General features: G+C 36.7%; 1 protein-coding gene across 2 annotated transcripts in view; it reads left to right on the top strand.

The window, feature by feature from the left end:
• Positions 1 to 22,133, top strand: part of LRRTM4 (leucine rich repeat transmembrane neuronal 4) — a 401,374-nt gene that overhangs the window by 141,086 nt on the left and 238,155 nt on the right. The window lies entirely within an intron of this gene.

Here is a 22,133-nt window from a genome sequence, read left to right as displayed (position 1 = left end):
TAGCCTAGATACCCTCAAAAAGTGTATAGTTTACCTCTTCCAGGATTGTTATCAATGCTGGCTAGAAATTTCGGAAATTAAAACTGGAAGAATCCAGGCTGATGAAGGCTGATTAGAGGGATAATCCTGCAGGCCTGTTGCTACATATAAAGCTGTTTCATACCAATTCAGAATGTTAGTTATCTATCCAGTTTTATTAGAATGAATGATGAAATTCATATTTCTTTATATTTTAAAATATACAGTATTCTGAATCAGAGATTTTCTATGTTTAAAAAGCCTCTAAAATGAGAGAGAGAGAGAGAGAGAGAGAGAGGTGTAAATCTTGAAGAAAAATCTATGATCAACCAAGTTTTCTCAATGGAAAATATCATTTTCCTTGTTTATGCTACCATAAAATAAAACATTACAGATCTCATGGGGATCTCTGAGGCATCATGCTCACACCAAATTGTCATGTAGTAAGGCTGTTTCATTCTCTTTCATTCTGGATATGTGTTATCTCAATGTATTTATCAGCTCTATTGTTGTTGGAGCCCACAGCTTGCTTCTGCTATGGAGGCTTGTGGACTTCCCATTTGCAGACAGATTGCTGAAATAAATACTTCATTGGACTTCTTTAGGTTAGGTTCTTAAATAAAAAGAAATGATAATGAAAAGTAGGTTCCTTTCAGAGATATGAAAAAGGTTCAGTCCTGACTGGCTCAATGTTCATTCAGACTTCCATCCTTCCGAGCTCAATAAAATTAGGACCCAGATTGTTGGGGGCAACATGCTGAATCTGTAAATCACTTAGAGAGAGCTGTAAAGCATAGTGAAGTGGTATATAAGTCTAAACGCTATTGCTATTATCTATGTATATGCATAGTATAATATATCTCTTTCTCTTTGAAGGAGATAGGCAGTTCAGAAATGTGATATAGATAGATAGATAGATAGATAGATAGATAGATAGATAGATAGATAGATAGATAGATAGATAGATAATTTTATATAACATTTTTCTGTGCTGTCTCTCATGTAGCTGGCTAGCTATATAATTTTATTTAGACACTGAACTAAAAGAAAAATGAATTTCTGAAATAATAAGTCATATATCGGTGTGCATGCATACATACAAAAAGAGAGAGAAGGGGGAGAGCGATAATTCTTTTATTAGTTGGAAAAGAAGGAAATGTTAGCATTTATATATGCTGATAATTACATGTCCTGTCTCTTACAAGTTAGTATTGATTTGTTTCACTCCTAGTTATGCGCTTTCTATCTCTATGGTGCCACTTTAATTAAGATCCCATTGTTTTAAGGTCAATAGTTTGCTGATCTGGCACAATATCTCTTTAAGTGTGAGAATATACACATTTAAACTGGCTTAGCTCTAATGAATTGATTTCAAATAAATTAGCACAATATTCATTCTGAAACATTAAAACCAGGATGGCAGGGGCTGATTATGTCATAATGAATTATGTTTTATGTCATGTCCAAAATAATGTTGGGTTAAGGGTGACAGAACAATCTGTCTATTTCTGTCTATGTCAGTTTTCAATGGCCATCCTCTTCTATGCATCCTATGCATTTTTTTAAAATGGCACATTAAAAAGCTGACTTAAGTGGGATATTTTTTTATTTTCTACAAATAAAAATAAAAATAGCAGATTTTAATATACCTTGTCTTAAAGTACATTTTTAAACACTGATTAAGTCAGGAATTGCACTGTAAAATCTGCAGGCAATCTGAAAAATAATTATGGTCCAGTTCAAGATTTTTAATTTGGGAGGTGGCAGAAAAAAAAATCCTCAAGTAACTTTAATTCTAGATCTGTTGACTTTTAGATGACCATAAATGCATTGAGAGTGTCTCCAAAATTCTCTGTCTACAGTGGGAAAGATAAATAGCAAGGATGAATGAGAAAACATCTTATCTGTTACTGGGGACAAGTTGACAGATACCTGTATGAGCTTTGAGACAAACTTGTGTTCTATACTATGACTGACAAGGTTTGAGTGTATCTGGAAGGTTATAAAACAGTTCCTATGGGACATTCAGGCAGAATAATAGTGCCCCGGCAAACCATGATATATGTATATACATACCCAGTCCTTGTTGTCACTCTTCCTCTATCTGCTGTGCAAGGATGGAGTGTAGATGATTCTTAGTGGAGAGGACACTAAAAACACAGTTTTGCAAGCTGTCACCTATTGCTTTAATGTACCTGTACAACTTTACCCTAGGCTTAAGAATTTTTTTCCATTATTAAACTCTGCTTAATTCACGCATCAATTTTTAAAGACACAATAGAGATGACATGGTATGAATTGTAATAAATCATTTAAGTGTGATAAAAAGAAGAATTAAAATGGATTTGCTTGCACAGGCAGATATGGAAGGAATGACCAAGTTTTAATCATCTAGGTAACACCCACAGACCGCTGAGGCTGCTCTTCTTAATCAATCCATTTGCCTGTTGTTGTCTGCTTGTAAATTAGTCATTGCAAATAATAAAATACTTTAATGTAAATACTTGGACTAAAGATGTCTTGTCCCTTGATTGGCACATATGTAAACCAATAGCTCACCATGTGGACTTAGATTGTGCTTATAACTAATTGTAAGCAAATGACTTTGTGAAATCACACATCCTTTGGTTATCAGAAAAATTTTACAGCTATCTTCCTGAATTTCCCCAAAGGAAGGATTTGTTTCTAAATCTTTTCCATTTCAGATGTAGCAGGTTTTTTTTTTATTTTTAATAAGCCACCTGGGCCTTTGGGAATAGAAAACATATACATTAGTTACATAAGTAAATATGTCATTTTTAGTGACAGTAGCATAGCTTCTTTGAACTTCCAAATTTAAACTAAGGAAATACTAGGCAGTTTTGACTGTTTCTATAAACAACTTATCTCATGTGCAAAAACTAATAGGAGATTCTCTCCCAGTGGTAAATCAGACAGCAAGTCTCTGAATATACATTCTTAAAATTGAACTTTCAAGGACAAGATCTAGGGTTCATTGACAGAATTACAAATGCATGGAATTTATTGTAGGAGAGGAACATCTTGATCAAAGATACCAACAGAGTTTTCAAATCTCCTTCCATCATCTAAAAATAATACTTTTGGGTGGAAGCTGTTCATAAGCTTTCATTCCATACACATCTGCTAGTTGACTGGAAGTCCATGTGAGTGTGGTGATGAAAGTACTTGGTGGAAGAAAATAAGTAATGAAAACAATACACAAAGACAAGCAGATGGAAATAATACTTCGAAAATTGATAATTCTAGCTTTGTTAGCTAATGTTAAAATAATTTGTTATAGGTTTTATTCCTGTCTCACAATTCTAATTGATTTAGCTTCATACCCAGAAGTAGAATGCATCTAAATGTGGATTTGTGTACTGTGCATAAACCTGTAATTTACTGGTAATTTACCAGTAAGATGATGTCACTTTTGATTGAAGTTAAAATATAAGATATTCACCTGTAGTATTAGACTCAAACTTTGATTAAAGGAAGGTTGATGTTTTGTAGGAATATTATTTCAGATGGACCATATGCAAACTCATCCAGAAAAATTCCTTATGGAGTTCCTCCTACACTACAGAATAAATTGACTGAGGAGATATGACTGGTATTTTCATATATTTCTGGCTGGTTGTCCAAATCAGAGAAATTCTCCTTTAGGAACTTAGCTTATAATTGTGGTGTTTCTTCATGGTATTGTGTTTCAAGGTTGCTGACCCATATTCATAAACACAATACCCGAGAAGCAGGAATATTCACAGTGGTTTAGGCAGATAACAGCAGACAAGAATATGATTCAAATGCCTAGTAAAGAATGCTTGCCCCAAGGGAGCCAAATAGAAGTCAACAAGCAATAGTGTAGTCCAGAAACATTCTAAAAGTCACAGGAAGCCAAACCAAGAATCACAAACAAGAAACAGGAACACAATTCAAGCACTAAAGAGACAAATTGTGTTCTCCAACAAGGACTGTCAAGCACAGGAGCTAATTAAATCTCTCTGCAGCCACTAGCTGCAATTATTCATGTCTTGCCCTTTGTTTTGCAAGGCACCTCATTGAGAAACATTGCAGCCAAGGAAATCCGTTATTGATTTTAATTTCCATAGTTGGTCAGAAAAGAAGCAGTCATGTCCACAGAAGGGATGGGAGCATAGCTAATGTCTCACAAGAGATTTTTTCCCCTTAGTTTCTTGGGCTGTAAAGGAGAAAACTGGAGAGATGTACTGTCAGATTTGCAAGATTCTGTTAATGTAGCCTTTTAATAAAGTAAAATTATTTATTTATTTATTTATTTTATTTGGTTTGTCAATTGCTTACAAGTTAATAGGTATAAGTAAAAACATAGTTATGAATACATGGATACATATAAGAAAAATAAAAGAAACAATAGGACAGAGACGGTAGGCACGTTGGTGTGCTTATGCATGCCCCCTACAGACCTCTTAGGAAAGGGGCGAGGTCAATAGTAGAAAGTCTAAGGTTAAAGTTTTTGGGGTTTGGGGAAGAAACCACAGAGTCAGGTAGAGTATTCCAGACATTGACCACTCTGTTGCTGAAGTCGTATTTCCTGCAATCAAGTTTGGTGCAATTAACCTTGAGTTTGTATCTATTGTTTGCTCTTGCATGGTTATGGCTGAAGCTGAAGTATTCACTGACAGGTAGGACATTGCAATGTATGATTTTATATATTATACTTAGATCAGACAGAAGGCGGTGTAGTTCTAGGTTTTCTAGGTCTAGAATTTCAAGTCTGGTGGCATAAGGTATTCTGCAACAAGTAGAGGAGTGGAGAACTCTTCTTGTGAAATATTTCTGGACTTTCTCAACTGTGTTAATATCAGTTATGTAATGTGGGTTCCAGACTGATGAGTTGTATTCGAGTATTGGTCTAGCAAATGTTTTGTATGCTTTAGTTAGTAGTGTAATATTACCAGAGAAAAAGCTATGTAAGATTAGGTTAAGAACTCTTAATGCCTTTTTGGCTATGTAGTTACAGTGGGCTCTAGCACTTAGATCATTAGAGATGAGTACTCCAAGATTGTTGACAGAGTTTGGATCATCAACAAGGTCTTGACTATTCAGACTGCATTTTATTTTCTTATTCTTTTTATGTAAGACATAGCATTTATTTGTTGAGATTTGAAGTTGCCATTTGTTTGACCCTTCTGATACATAGTCGAGGTCCTTTTGAAGGGTAGCAGTATTGTCTGTGGTGTTGAATTGCTTTACATCATCAGCAAAGAGAATGCAGTTGCTCTTAATATGATCACAGAGGTCATTTATGTAGAGTATGAAGAGAGTTGGTCCTAGAACGCTGCCTTGGGGGACACCACTGTTGACAGGTACAGGATTTGATCATTTGACCATTTGTTGTCTGTTTGACAGGAATGCTTCTATCCAGTTATGCAGGTATCCATAGATACCATAAGATTTTAGTTTTAGGAATAGTTTGCCATGTACCACTGAATCAAAGGCTTTACAGAAGTCTATGTAGATTGTGTCGATTGCTTTGCCCTGGCTGAGTTGTGTAGTCCATATGTTTTTTCAGTGTAAGATTTGCAGATTGCAGGATAGTTTTTTTCTGAAACCAAATTGTTTATTAGAGAGTAGGTTGTTTGTCTCCAAGTGGAGGATAATGGATTGGTTCATAACTGATTCCATGACTTTACAGGTGATGCAGCATAAAGAGATTGGTCTTTAATTTTCAACTAGGCTGGGGTCTCCCTTTTTGAAGATGGGCATGACTGTGGCTTTTGACCATAGGTTTGGCAAGGAGATGGTCCTGAAAGATTTTTCAAAGATTATGCTTAGAGGTTCGGCTATAGCAATGGATAACTTTTTAAAGAAGTAGGCACATATTCCATCCGGTCCAATAGATAGAGATGGTTTTGGATTGTGTAGTGCTTTTTCAACATTGTCTACTGTAAAATCATTGTAGTTGTCTGTGCTTCGACTAGAAAATACTGGGCATGATCCATTGCTGTTTAAAAATACTGAGCCAAATTAGCTCACCTGATTGTGTTTTCTGTCGAATCTACCCCATAAGGCTGGCAAATAACTTAATATTCCATTCAAAAGCTCTATTGTATGTGTTCTTCATTGGCTAATAGAGTTGGTGCTGCAGTTGAAATCTGGAATGTCATCATCCCAGACTAGGGCTATCATTAGACATTTGAATTTCTGTTTTAAATTAGTCCTTACCAATCAACTTCTAGTCATTTTTTGATTGGAATACATTTGATTCACCCTGTGGGGGGAAAATTCAACTTTTCATAATTTGCCAGATAGAATTGTTGGGTTTTCATTTCCAATTCCACTGACTGAAAATTAAATAGCTATTAAAAAGGGCACTGCTTAAATGTTAACTCCATTTACTTCCTTTGTCCTATAAAGCACGGACCCCCTTTAACTATTTTTGTGACCATGGCCATGGACCACCAAGACTTAACTCAAGATTTAAAGCACTAGATTGCAATAAATATTCCCAGACCCTTTGTGATGACACCATGCCCCCCGAGGGGCCCGACAACCATTGGTTGAGAACCAGTGCTATAAAATATGTTACTCAATGGAAAATATGACAAGCAGATTGAAAAGCAGATTGACAGTGCAAATTAAAAAGGAAAAGAAATAATAGACCATGTGCTACTTTGTTGTCTATTCTATACATGGCTTCAAAATGAATTAATATAACTGCTCATTACCATACACCCAGGTAGATCAGAGAAAATATATAAATGTATTATTAGAGAATTGGTTTCCATATCAATCAAAGGTGGTCACAGAATTTTGCTCAACTGCTCTTTCTACATGAGATCTATTCTGTTGAGAAATTATGAAAAATCAATCTTTTATGATCTATTAATTCATTTAGCATTTCTTTTTCTTTAAAAAGATGGTCCTATTTAGTATTTTTTATTAGAGTTTTTTTATGTAGATCTTTGATTGTAATAAATTTAAGTTGAACTGGAATTCAAGAGCCACTGATTCATCAGTTTAGAAAATAGAATGCTGGATAAAAGAGATATCTGCCCTCATCTGTGAGGGTTTATTTGATATTGTAACCTGATATTATTCTCCAAATATATTGAGATCACATCTCCCAATATTTCCACATGACCACTTCCTAGGAACTTTAGAAGCTGTGATCTTAACAAATCTGTTTGGTGCCAGGAATACTGTTCTATTACTGATAGATGGCATTTGTGGATTACTAGTTGCCAATCGCTATTTAAACATAAACATGTTCATACAGAAACTCACACACACATTATTGCTCAATAATCACATCATCAGACACAGAGGTATAAGACACAGAATGTGAAAATCCAGACAACCTTTAGATGTCAGCAAAGGAAATACTATTTTGTTTCTCTCTACATTGCCCAGATTTTTATATCCCAGATTTGGTTGTTGTCCCTTCAAATTTTCCACCTGAGCAATTCCGAAATATATTATAAACTGCAATATCCTGTATACAACTGAATAAGAAGCTGATCCTTTCCTGTTTCATGTGAAGTGGAAGATATGCTGATATGACATCAAATCTTTGAAGCAGCCGTACGACACAGCCCCGTAAGATTGCATTGCTACAAATACAGCCATCATTACAGCTATGCTTTATGAGTTTGACAAGTCATCTTCAAGGATCCCAGTTTCAAATTGATAGTGTAGGCATTTTTTTTATCTTTTATGATTTGTCTTTAAACAGGAAGGCAAGCAAGTGGAAAATAGCTATAAGCACCAGTGAGCTTAGCTTTTCTAAGCTAGTCGAAGATTCACATAGAACTGCTAGGTAGCAAATTCCCAGAAGGGTAGTTTGCAGATTTTCAGAAAGAGATATTATAATGATGATTCACCAGTCATCACTTCTTGATCACATGGGGAGTTCTCTAGAGTCAGTTGGCCTCTGCCATATATTGACAGTTAAGTCTTATTTTCACTGGTGGTAGAGACAGGGATAATAGCATCTCCCTCATACAACAAACAAGGAAGAAAGTCAAGGGAAATAAAACTCTCCTATGGCACAACTTCATAGTATTATTTCTTTATTCAGAAACAATATTTGCAAACTCAGTGGGATCATTATTAAGCTGGTTCCATTGAACTTTCCATGTGAAAGGGGGAAGATAAAGAAAGAAAAAGAAAAAAAGTGAATGTGTGTCATAGGGTTATTCTCTCAGCCTAAATAAAGTAGAAATAAGAAGTGAACTTCTCAAAGATTCTCAAAGAATAATAGAAGTGTTAATATAATATGGGAAGCATGATTACTTAGTAGTTAAAGACACTGAGCCTGCTAGGTGGAAAGCTGAGTTCAAGACCCAAACATCTTGCAATGGGGTGAGCTATTGTCCTTGTTCCAGTTCCAGCCCACCTAGCAGTTTGAAAGCATGCAAATGCAAGTAGATAAATGGATACTACTTTGGTGGGAAAGTAATAGCATTCTGTGCACCTTGGCATATAGTTATACTGGCCTCAGCTAAGAAACAGAGATGAGCACTTCGTGAGTCAGACATGACTGGACAAGAGAAACCTTTGCTTTTAGTATATATAGTAAGGATCAATGCTGATAATAAATGCAGACAATGATCAATTTTTATTTAATATAAGATTGCAATTGGATATGTTTCATTACTATAATACTTTGAATGATGTTTTAATTACTTAATTGTGTTAACAGCATCATAATCAACTTATTTAAGATGAAATGCTTTTAAATAACAAAATCATCTATTGTACATGTACACATGACAACTGCACATAAGAAGCTTAATAACCATGACTGGTGCTTTGCAGAAATTCATCTGTTGGGGGCAAAACAGAAATATGCTTTTGAAATACCAATCTACAATGGTATCAAAACTGATGCAAAGAGCTACTTTCAGTTACTTTTCATTACTCTGAGAAATAAGAATACTGTTCTGTTGATAAAATAGTGTAGTTTACAAAAATAACTCCCTCTTAGAATAAGGGTTGAACCAGATCAGATCTGAACCTATTTATGCCCAACAAGACTCTGACAAACTACAGACAGAGGAAATCTGCATAGCCCATTACAGTTCAAGTGTTCAACCTCTTCCCCGCACCCCACCCGATTCCCACACCCTGCTGAACCTGCCTTTTTAAAGAGAAGCACAACCTTTATAAAAGGGTACATCTAATTGATAATACAAGGATGGTCTTATTCCATCCACATCTCTACACAGGTCATCCACAAGAATGACTGAAGTGTTATCTTTCCTGTGCCCATGTTTGAATCCAAACAGCCAAAGGTCTAGACAATTTGTCAAGAGCCTTGTGTAGTAATTTTGCAACCTTCCTCAAGACAGATAAACCTAAGGTGGAAGTTGCTCATTTCCATAGGATACAAACTTGGCATCTTGAGAAATGACTGGGTTTATGCCTATTTCAGAGATGTTAGAACCTCTTTTTTCTCAACTACAGCCCAGGTCCAACTAATCATCTTCCCAACCTCTTCCTCAACTATTTATTTATTATTTTTATTTTATTTGGTTTGCCAATTGCATACAAGATAATAGGTATAAGTAAAAACTTAGTTATGAATATATGGCTACATATAAGAAAAATAAAAGAAACAATAGGACAGGGACAGTAGGCACATTGGTGTGCTTATGCATGCCCCCTACAGACCTCTTTGGAAAGGGGTGAGGTCAATAGTACAAAGTCTAAGGTTAAAATTTGGGGGGTTTGGGGAAGAAACCACAGAGTCAGGTAGAGTACTCCAGACATTGACCACTCTGTTGCTGAAGTCGTATTTCCTGTAATCAAGTTTGGTGCGATTAACCTTGAGTTTGTATCTATTGTTTGCTCTTGTATTGTTATGGTTGAAGCTGAAGTATTCATTGACAGGTAGGACATTACAATGTATGATTTTTTATACTATACTTAGTTTGGACTGAAGGCGGTGTAGTTCTAGGATTTCTAGTTCTAGAAATTCAAGTCTGGTGGCATAAGGTATTCTGCAACGAGTAGAGAAGTGGAGAACTCTTATTGTGAAATATTTCTGGACTTTCTCAACTGTGCTAATATCAGATATGTAATGTGGGTTCCAGACTAATGAGCTGTATTTGAGTATTGGTCTAGCAAATGTTTTGTATGCTCTAGTTATTAGTATAATATTACCAGAGAAAAAGCTACGTAAGATTAGGTTAACAACTCTTAATGCCTTTTTGGCTATGTAGTGGGCTCTAGCACTTAGGTCATTAGAGATGAGTACTCCAAGATCTTTGACAGAGTTTGGATCATCAACAAGGTCTTGACTATTCAGCCTGTATTTTATTTTCTGATTTTTTTTTGCCAATATGTAGGACAGAGTATTTATTTGTTGAGATTTGAAGTTGCCATCTGTTTGACCATTCTGATACACAGTCAAGGTCTTTTTGAAGGGTAGCAGTATTGTCTGTGGTATTGAACAGCTTTACATCATCAGCGAAAAGAACGCAGTTGCTCTTAATATGATCACAGAGGTCATTTACGTAGAGTATGAAAAGAATTGGTCCTAGAACACTGCCTTGGGGGACACCACTGTTGACAGGTACAGAATTTGATAGGACGCTCCCAATTTTGACCATCTGTTGTCTGTTTAACAGGAATGCTTCTATCCAGTTATGCAGGTGTCTAGAGATACCGTAAGATTTTAGTTTTAGGAGTAGTTTGTCGTGTACCACTGAATCAAAGGCTTTACAGAAGTCTATGTAGATTGTGTCGATTGCTTTGCCCTGATCAAATTGTGTAGTCCATATGTTTTTGCAGTGTAAGATTTGTAGATTACAGGTTAGTTTTTTTCTGAAATCAAATTGTTTATTAGAGAGTAAGTTGTTTGTCTCTAAGTGGAGGATGATGGATTGGTTAATAATTGATTCCATGACTTTACAGGTAACACAGCATAAAGAGATTGGTCTGTAATTTTCAACTAGGCTGGGGTCTCCCTTTTTGAAGATGGGGATGACTGTGGCTTGTGATCATAGTTTTGACAAGGAGCTGGTCCTGGAAGATTTTTCAAAGATTATGCTTAGAGGTTCGGCTATGGCAGTGGATAGCTTTTTTAAGAAGTAGGCACATATTCTATCTGGTCCAATAGATAGAGATAGTTTTAGATGGCGTAGTGCTTTTTCAACATTGTCTTCTTTAAAATTGATATGCATTAGATCATTGTAGTTGTCTGTGCTTCGACTAGGAAATACTGGGCATGATCCATTGCTGTTTACAAATACTGAGCTAAAGAATGTGTTAAAGAGGTTGGCTTTAATAATGTCATCATTGCAGTCTTGACCATTAGGTCCTTTCAGGGGTGGGATGGACCTTGAGTCTTTTACTTTGTTGTTTACAAAATTGTAGAAAGTGCGGGTGGAATTGGTGCGTAGAAGGTTTTCCTGTTTAATGTGATAATTGGTGCATTCAGTCTTTATCTGGTGGCATAAATTTTTGTATTGGCTTTTGAAGTTGGCAACGTGACCAGATTTATTTTTCTGCCAAAGTGATCTCTTTTTGGATTGAAGCTTCCTTCTTGTTATGGGTAATCTGTTTTTTCTGGTTTTTGTAATTGTTATTGGTACATATAGTTTGATGACTCTTTTGACTTCAAGTAAAAATATGTTGTAATGGTCTTCAACAGTATTGCATCCAGTGAATAGAAATTGCCAATCAAGGGAAGAGAGATCGTTGTCTATAAGATCATAGTTGCCTTTTTTGAAGTTATAATTGGGGATCACATTATTGTGTTGATTTTTGTGTTGACGTATGTTGAGACAAAAGTCAATCATGCTGTGGTCACTTTTGAAAAAGGGTTCTTTAATTTGTATTCCGTAAATTGAATTTAAACTATTGCAGAAGATGAGATCGAGGCAGTTGTTCAGTCTAGTATTGTTGGTTACTAGTTGTTCCAGTCCCAGGTTTGTTACAGCATTGTAGAAGGTTGCATGTATGAGTTCAGTTTTACATTCGTTTAGGGTCCAGTTAATGTGAAGTATATTGAAGTCACCAAGAAAGATAAAAGTGTGTGGACAGGATATTGCCCACGTTAGTAGTAAATTTAGCTTGTTTACATGTTCGATGTCATAATCAGGGGCTCTGTAACATAGTAAGAATCAAAATGTTATATTTAAGGACAGTTCATTAGGTAGGTGATGAAGGATATTCAACAAAACCACCATCAAAATTACTGAATAAGACCCAAAGCACTTTGTACCATGAAGAGGGTTTATCTTCTTTGTTTTGCTCTCTCATACACAATTAATTCATTGTGAGATGAGATTTATTGCAGGCAGAACTGGTGTTCAAAGGTATAAACCTGAGTGATCTGACAGGATTACTTTCTCTAACTGGAGAAATGATTTGAATCCCTACCTCCCTGAGATTGCTTAAGAACAGGATCGGCTGATTTTTTTCTTAACATCTCAAAAATAGAAGATCTAAATGCTCTCACTTATCCTCCTTTGGGTTCTCTGTAAGACATTCTGTTAGGCATTATCACAAGCAATCAATCACAAGATTTTCCTTTCTTGCATTCTGTACTAACATAGTTCCAATATGGTCAAAATGTATTCTCCAATGAGAACACTTAGATCTGCTCCCTGTTGTATACATAAGCCATGATTGTGCTTGCATAATAAAGGTTTTTTTTTCAGAGTATGGTGTACAAGCACCGACCACATTGCTAAGTACTTATGATATTCCCTGGAGGCTTTTCTCACTCAATTGGTTCATGCTGTGCATTTGTCTTGACTGCTTGTGACACATCCCTTGTCCTCTTCTACTCTTTCTTATTCCTCTATATATCATCTGTACATCATTTCAGAGAGGTGGGAAAATTATCCTGTCATTCAAAGAGCTGGTGTTGCTTTTCTTTCTTTGCCACTTAAATCTTTTGGGGAACTACTATTCAGCTCTATGACTATTCAAAGCAACAGTAAAAGTGACTGGGATCTCAGTGAAATTTTATTATAACAATATGCTTAGAAATAAAGCTTACCAAAGTTATGCATATTTACATAATAAAGATACAGAATCTTTTCAAATTCTATTCAAAGTACTATTTCTTACTGGGTAGAATAACTGAAAAGCTTCTGAACGACTTATCCAATCTTGCCCTACTTTATCTTGACACCAAATTCAGCACATTTAAAAGGGTGGGAAGCATTTTACGGACATCCATGAAGAAATACTGCATTGCTGGTAAAAACTGGAAGAGAGATCTTGTTGGAACAGATTTAAACCAGGTTTTAATGCTTTGGTCTGTTCTATCCTGTGCCCCAAACACAGGTTATGTTCAGGTTTTTTTACTTCACGTGGCACAAAATAGTATGTTAGAACTGTAAATTTATGGCAAATACACCATGTGCTTTTATATTAAATGCCCCAAATGTAAGATATGGTATTAAGTAGGCCTTCATGAAACAAAACTGGAAGGTGGTAAAGGATGGATTCGATGTTAACTTGGGTCATATTACATGCATATGTAATGCCATAACATGGTTTCTTTGGATATGAAGTAGCACGTTTTATACATTCAGTCACTAGGTATGTAAACAGCTCCTGCCCGTCTAACAGTTTGAAAGCATGCAAATGCGAGCAGATAAATAGGTACCATTTTGGTGGGAAGGTAACAGTGTTCCATGTGGTTCAGCACATAGTCATGCTGGCTACATAATCATGGTAAATGTCTTCAGACAATGCTGGCTCCTTCAGCTAAGAAAGGAGATTCACTCTGCCCCTACAGTTAGACACAACTGGACCTGGGAAAACTTTACCTTTAAAGCTACTTATCCTGCTATAGGTTGGTTGTACAGGGGAGATTACACTATTCTACCAAACCTTTCATTGGTGTGATTTTTCAGATGTCTGGGAGCCAGAGGTGGGATTCACTTTTTTTTACTACCGGTTCTGTGGGTGCAGCTTGGTGGCATGGTGTGGCCAGGGATGGGATTCAAATTTTTTAACAACTGGTTCTGTGGGCATGGCTTAGTTGGTGGGCATGGTTTGGTGATCATATGACTGGGTGGACATGTCTTGGTGGTCATGTTACTAGCTGGACATGGCCAACGCAACATCACTCACATCAAGGCACGCATCTCCTCAACTGGCCTCTCGTGACTGTGGGGATGCTGCAACAGTCATAAGTGTGAAAAACAATCATAAGTCACTTTTTTCAGTGCCATTGTAACTTTGAATGGTCACTCCACAGAAGCAAAGAACCAGCAAAGGAGGGGGAAAAAACTCCAGAGAAGTTCCTGAGACAGGAAGTCTAGTCCTGCCAAGAATGTAATAAGGGTTAACGGAGAGGCAGTTTCTGTAAGTAACACCAGAATGTTTCCTTCCTGCCTTCCTTACAGGATTAGGCCAGTAATTTCTTCTAACAAGCAGTTCTCTGAACTGCTTAGAATATTAACAACCTGTTCTAGCGAATAGGTGCAAACTGGTAGAATCCCACCCCTGGGTGTGGCTTGGTTGGGTATGGCAAGGGAAGGTTACAGCAAAATCCCCATTCCCTCCTGATCCCACTAACCTACTTTCCAGCTCTGTTTTCCAGTGCAGGGCAACAAAAGAAGATCCAGCAGATCAGCTGGGACTCTGATCAGCTGGGACTTGGGAGGCAGCAAATAGATGGGAGACAGAGCCAATCAGAGGTGGTATTCTGAAAATTTCTGCTTACTGGTTCTCCAGAACTGGTCAGAACCTTCTGAATACCACCTCTGCTGGGAGCCTGTGGAAAGTGATTTCTTTGCAGCATGGGCCATATATTGATGGCACTAAAGCAAATTGCAAGTTGTGTCATTCTTCGTGGTCTTTTCCTGCTGTCTCTCTGACATGCCTGGCAGCATAATGAAATGATGCATGCACTGCCATAAAGACAGGATGAAATTTCTGCTGGGTTATATTGATGGCCTAATCACATCATCTGCTCTTCTGCTCTGCCATACGGCCCTGTGAGTTTCTGTGGGGATTTGTGGCATGTGGACAACACTTGACTCTCTGCATCCAACACGCTAAATTTTTAAATGCTGCTTAGACCATGCATCACATTCCTTCATTAGCAGTAAATGCACCCTGCCAAAGGACCTCTTCCCTGAGCTGAACATAATAGTTTTTTATTTTCAGTGCTGAGTCTTAGAATTAACAAGCACATAAACAATTCAAATCTTCCAGTGCCTGGTTGCAAATTAACGTTTGGATGCAAAGTTCAGTGCTGGAATTTATCCCCTCCCCCCCCACTCTTTCTTCACTCTACCTGATTGTGCAAGCACACCCCCACACATCTTATTATCTGATTCATTTTCCTGCAGCAAAATCTCTCGATAGCTTTCCTGTCCCATTTGGCTCTTTTGGAAGAAAATACAGGAGAATGAAAGCTTATCAGTGACTGACAGCCTCTTATGGAGGCAGGTTTCTTTTTGTCACTACCTCCATTTAAAACGTATGATTAGATCTTGGGACTTGGAAAACTCTTATGTGAAATAAGTGCTATGGTTGTAAAATTACATGTTGAATACATGTGGAGATGGGATGCATGGTAATCAGTATCATTTTATAGGGGGGTTGAACTGACTCACCAAATTGAAGCAGAACTTCAAAAAACCTAGTGTGGAAAGCTCAGAAGAGCTAGGCTGCCTCATTTTGCCCATTTCTTTGCCCTTTCAGCAACCTATTGCTCAACAGCAGATGCCCCTGGCCTCAAAGCAGAGCAGCCAGGAAACAGACCAGCTCTCTTGACATTTTGCAGAGGCCTATTACTTTACTTGCTCATTACTCAAAATGTAACCAGCTAGTACCTTTCCAGCCCACTTCTTCTTAAGCAGCTCTGGAGGAGGAGCTGGCTGATAACACCAAATGTCTGGGCTTCTCCCTAGATATAAATCTTACCTTAGCCAAACATTCACTCAGTGTGAAATCTATTAATTCTCTGACTGTTCTTTCACAGAATTTGAATAAAATTATTGAGCTACTTAAGTTGGAATATTATTTTTATATCTGCTCATTATGCTGCATAGCTCCTACCTTATTAGCCCATTGTTTTGTGATGTATCCTAATTGCTTGTTTCTTGAACTTCGCTTCACCTTTCCTCCGAGAGTTGAAGGAAGTGTGCATAGCTCTTCCCTTTTAATTGGTCTTCTATAACACTGGAATAAATGCAACAGATACTGATCCCTCCCTCCCTCCCTATAAGGCTGCATATTTCAACCTAATGACTTCAGATAGATAACAATACAGTGACATACAAAGAAGAATATATAAAAACAAATTAAATCAAAACTCTCCCATAGCATATTGTAATGCATACTGTACTTATATGGCTTAACTAATGCTGTGACTTCAGTGCCTTGGAGAAAACCAGGTCTTCAAGTGGGTATATATGCATATACCATATGTCATGCCTGGGCCATTTATTTTCTTTCTTATTGCTTGATGTTTTAAATAATTATGGTAAGAACCCAGCTTGTGCAACTTACAGTGATGATGGAACTAATGGTACTAATGCTACTTCCTATAATAGCAATAGTACTTAGATTTATATACCACTTCACAGTTCTTTATTCAAAAATTCTGCATGTGTTTCCTGTGCTTTTTTACTCAAATTTCAGTGCATTTCAGAGAAGTGGACTCCAGAATTCCAAGCAATTCTTAATATAGCTGGGGAATTCTGGGACTTGAGAGCCCTACCTAGATGGGCTATGATGGGTAAAAATCTATTCAGTGTGGAAAATTGTGGCTTTGGATAATAATTTCTTCTTAATATGCCATTTTTACTCCTGCATATTTTTTTAAATATAACTTTATTGATTTTCAAAACATAACCTTAAAAGTATGCACATATACCCAAGTGAAGACCTGTTTTTTTTCTCTAGACAGTGAGCTCACAGCATTTATTAAGTCTAGTATGTACACTATGCATTACAATATGCTAGCAGAGGTGGTATTCAGCAGGTTCTGACCAATTCTGGAGAACCAGAAATTTTGAGTAGTTCAGAGAACCGGCAAATACCACCTCTGACTGGCCCTACCCCTCTGACTGGCCCTACCCCCATCTATTATCTGCCTCACAAGTCCCAGCTGATCAGATGGGTCTACTTTTATTGCCCTGCACAGGAGAATTGAGATGGAAATCAGGTTAGTGGGATGGGGAGGGCATGGGATTTTGCAGTATCCTTCCCCTGTGGGCAAGCCATGCCCAAAGGACTGGTAGTAAAATTTTTGGAATCCTATCACTGATGCTCTGGGAGAGTTTTGATTTAATTTCTTTTCATATATTCTGCTTTGTATGTCTGTTTAAAAGTTAAACAGAAAAGAAAAAAGTGAAAAAGAAAAAGCGATCAAAAAAGAGAAAAGATAGATGTACAAAAAGGAAAAAAAAAGAATAATAGAAAAAGAATTACTTCCAACTTTCTTTGGTACTGAAATGAATTAAAAAGTGCATCTGGCTATTACTCCAAGGTTATAGAAATCCCACATAATTCTAATTAACCATTCCCAAAATCAACATTTTATTTCTTTTGGTTTTTTTGTAAAACAAAAAAAAAGTAGTTTCCAAGTGGAAATAAATTTAAACTCTGTCCTTTAATCAATGTTGCAAGTTCATGATCTGCAACAATTCTATCAGCGTCACCATCCATAGATATTTGTAAATCCTTCCACCTTTATTCATATGAACGTCTCACTCCTGTTGTCAAATATAAAAACAATTTCCATAAGATGGTTTCATTTTTTGTCCATTAAGCCCCATTTTTTTTACTCAGGCACACTCTTCCATAGGCATACACACACCTGCCCACAATAACTTTATATTGCAATAGGTACAAAAAAAGTAAAAGAAAAAAAATCTTAACCATCATCTTGGAAGCTTCCCCCAGATTTTCACAGCTGTGTGCATAGAATTCTATGCCCCTTCATTCTTTTGTGTGCAGTTTATTCTATTATCCAAAGCTCTAGTTGTTCTGAATCTGTTTGTACAAATAAAATGACACTCCTAAACTCTGCACTAAAACAAATTAGATTTATTTTGAAGAGTTCAATGAACAGCCTTTTGAATGGGTTCCATAATGGGTTTTTTAATTAAATGAATATAGTCATTTCATAGAGGCAGTTCTCATTAGTGCAGCAATATTGAGATGACCATTTCCTTCTAATTGCATTGTATATTCATGTAAGTGGCTCAATTTTAGGGTTGGTTTGAACAGATTTATATGTAATCAAGCTTTGACACTTCAACTTGCACTGAAAGAGAAGGTTCATCTTTTTTTTCTAAGGAAGATGTCATCATGAAGGGTTGGATTAGACACTTGGTTTCTGAACCATCCTACTGATAGAATGAAATGTTGGTTGAACTTCGTCAGGATTGTCTATTCTAGCTCCTGATGATTCTTATAAAATCACCACAGTAAAGGCCTTCCTTTCTTCCTTTGATTCAGTTCCTTGTATTAGAAGATTCCAGAGTTTTTATACTGGTCAGATCTATTTTGGTGACTTGTCAACCAAAATTACTCAGAACAGACATACAGTACATTCCATTCTATGAGTCTCTACTATTTAATTATGATAACTGTGGCTTATTTCATGAGGATTCACAAAATAAGTTTTGATATAGGACTAACGTTTTGTAGTTGATTGATGTTATGTCATTGTACTGGAAGAAATCTATCAAGCTCCTCTCAGAAACAAGTGTAAAAGACACAATGGATAAGGGAGCTTCTGGTAAGCAGATTAATTGTAGAAAAGCTAGTGTAGCTATTGTGAAAGAATCCCCACTGATGATTATATCTCAAATGCAAATCATATGTAGAATTAAATCAAGGCTTCATTCCTATGCTAACTTCAAGCTACTCGCTTTCACAAAGAATGGCCAATTTTCATCCTATTAACCCCTTTTCTGTTAATGATGGCATGATGATTCAGTAGCTAAGATACTGGGCTTGTATGATGAAAAGCCTCAAAACCTGAGCACCATGGGATTGGGTAAGCTCCTGTCCTCGCCCCAGCTCCTGCCAACCTAGCAGTTCAAAAGCATGCAAATGCAATTAGATAAATAGGTACCACTTCAGTGGGAAGGTAACAGTGCTCTGTGATATCATGCTGGACACCTGACCATAGAAATGTCTTCAGACAGCACTAGCTCAATGGCCTTGAAACGGACTTGAGCATTTCCCCTTATAGTTGGCAACAACTAGTAGAATGAAATCCACAGAGACTCCTTTTTTAAAATTTTATTAATAGATTCAGGTTTTCTCGGTATTGTTTGGATTATTGAGTATTAGCTCCCATCAGTGGTGGGATTCAATTTTTTTTACTACCAGTTCTGTGGGCATGGCTTGGTGATCATGGCTGGGGAGGGATACTGTAAAATCTCCAGTCAGAGGTGGTATTTACTGGTTCTCCGAACTACTCAAAATTTCCACTACCGGTTCTCCAGAATTGGTCAGAACCTGCTGAATATCACCTCTGGCTCCCATGTATCATTTGCATTAATTTCTCAAGTTTTTCTATGAGACGACATAATCAGTTTTCAATTCACACGAGCTCCATTTGTCTTCATAGGATTTTATTTTTCTTGCTGGCAGTGGTAGTGGTAAACTATTTCCTATCAAGGAATTCTTGAATTATGAGAGGTATGAATGTTGTCATTTTAACACCTCAGGCTACACAAATAGTCTGATAAGGGGAGGCAAAGATGTCAAAGCATGGTTTAAAAATGTTAATTAAGTTTCAGTCCTTGCAGACAACATTCATATTCTCTGTAATGGAGTTATTCAGCTGCCTCTATTTCATATTTCATGTCATATATCATTTGGAGAACTATTCATTTCCACTCTTAAATGAAGTCTTGACCTTTCTCCACTTAGTCTTTTCACATATGGTAAGGGGGAGCATTGGAGGAAAAAATGTGTCTTACCTTATTGATCATTAAGTTTTGTAGTTCATCCAGATTCCACTTAAAAAAAAAAAAGGATACAAGATATCTGTGATCTCAGTGCCTTTAACTCCATGGATTTTCTTAGAATATGAATATGTTTTATAAATCTGTATTTTCTTATAATTGCATAAGGAAGGAAGTACATCTATTGTTTTATATCTATACTATCTATTGATTTTTCCCTTTTTAAACTGGGAGGGACAAAGGAGTCTGGGAATATAAACTACAAAAAAGCATTATTATTGTAGAACAGAATAGATTTCTATTGGATAAGTGTGATTGGATGGACACACAAGGAATTTGTCTTGGTGCAAATGCTCTCAGTGTAAAAGAAAAGATACATTTATCAAGAGTCAAGAATCATAAGGTACAACACTTAATAATAGTCAAAGGGTACAATAAGCAATCAAATCATACTAGGAAGCAGTCGATATAAATCATAAGGATACAAGCGACAAAGTTACAGTCATACAAAGTTACAGTCATACAGTCATCAAGTGGGAGCAGACTTTGTAAATAGTTGAACAGTGTTAAGGGAATTATTTGTTTAGCAGAATGATGGTGTTCAGGGAAAAACTCTCCTTGTGTCTAGTTCTGGTGTGCGGTGCTCTATAGCATTTTGAGGGTAGAAGTTGAAACAATTTATGTCCAGGATGTGAGGGGTCTGTAAATATTTTCACAGCCCTCTTTTTGACTCATACAGTATGCAGGTCCTTGATTGAAGGCAGGTTGGTAGTAATTGTTTTTTCTGCAGTCCTAATTGTCCTCTGAAGTCTGTGTCTGTCCTATTGGGTTACAGAACCAAACCAGACAGTTATTATTATTATTGTACTATTACATTTAAGCCCATGTAAGTTTGCAGCCAAGCAAAATCAACATGGAAGCCTTGAAGAAGTTGTAAATGCCAATCATGTGACATCACTCTTAATGATCATGTTGCTTAGTGACAATTCCATCATTTATTGAGGACTGCCTATATAATTTTAACAGAACATGTGCGAAAAATACAGAAATTTGTCTTGAATACATGGCGGAATGAAATATTTGCCAGACAACCAAGTATATAACGTGTCATTTACCTTTAATGGTTCAAAATTCAGAGTTCATCCTTACAGAGAGAGAGAGAAAGAAAGAAATGTATCCAGTAGTAAAATGAAGAATTAATCTGCATTTCACTGAATAATTTTCTGAGCTAATCCTTTGAAGCTAATGGTGCTCTGTTCCCCTAAAGGATATCCTCCCAGAGGATCAGTCATAAATTAAACTTCTGGCTTTTTCCTTATGGAGCTGCATCATCAATCAGACCACTAATTTTTAATTCAGTTGCTAAATGTAAATGTGATTTTCTTTTCCAGTGTTGTGACCAGCGTATGAAAAAGCTCCAAATGACAAACAAACAAGCAAGTATTTTTGAGTTCATGGAGAAGTACTAAATTATTTTTTTCCCCCTTCATATAGGAAAATAAGTACCGGTAATAGAATAAAAAAAGAAGACAAAGTCAGTAGCTCAGGGCTGAATTGTGGTGTCCTTGTTGCTATCTGAGTTTCATTATTTGAACAGAACAGGAGATTATAAGAGCTGTAAGGGACCTTGGAAGTCTTCTAGTCCAACCCCTGCTCAAGCAGCAGACCCTATGCCATTGCAGACAAATGGCTGTCCAGTCTCTTCTTAAAAGCCTCCTGTGATGGACAATCCACAACTTTTGAACTCAAGCTGTTCCACTGTCAGGGAATTTACTTTTAGTTCACAATACTTCTCTCCTTGGTTAGTTTCCATCGATTGCTTCTGGTCTTGCCTTCTTATGCTTTAGAAAATAAATTGACCCCTCTTTTTGATTCCCAGCATTTGTTTGAAGCCATTTTATTACCCAACTAAGTAACATTGCCAGTTTTAACAGCGCATGCATGTATGTGCACACAAAATAATAGAAAACTGTCAATATAATATCAATAACTTGGGGCTGAACTATGATATGCTTGTGGCTTTCTAACCTTGGTTGTTTGTTTGCAGATATTTCATTACCCAACCAGACAATACCTTTAGCAAACCACCAAGCAACAAATAACCAATGTCATAGATCACCAATGGCTCCAGAATGACGAGAGGATGGTGATACCATGTTTCTCACAAAACAAGTGCCAGGCCCTATTTTTTTTGACCCGTGAGAAAATGGCTAGGCCGTCTTT

This window comes from Pseudonaja textilis, chromosome 9 (assembly GCF_049901715.1).
Source record: "Pseudonaja textilis isolate UNSWEBS1 chromosome 9, rPseTex1.2, whole genome shotgun sequence".
Taxonomy (NCBI): Eukaryota; Metazoa; Chordata; class Lepidosauria; order Squamata; family Elapidae; genus Pseudonaja; species Pseudonaja textilis.
Note: the sequence above shows the minus strand (reverse complement) of the source record. Positions and strands in the feature narration are given on the sequence as shown.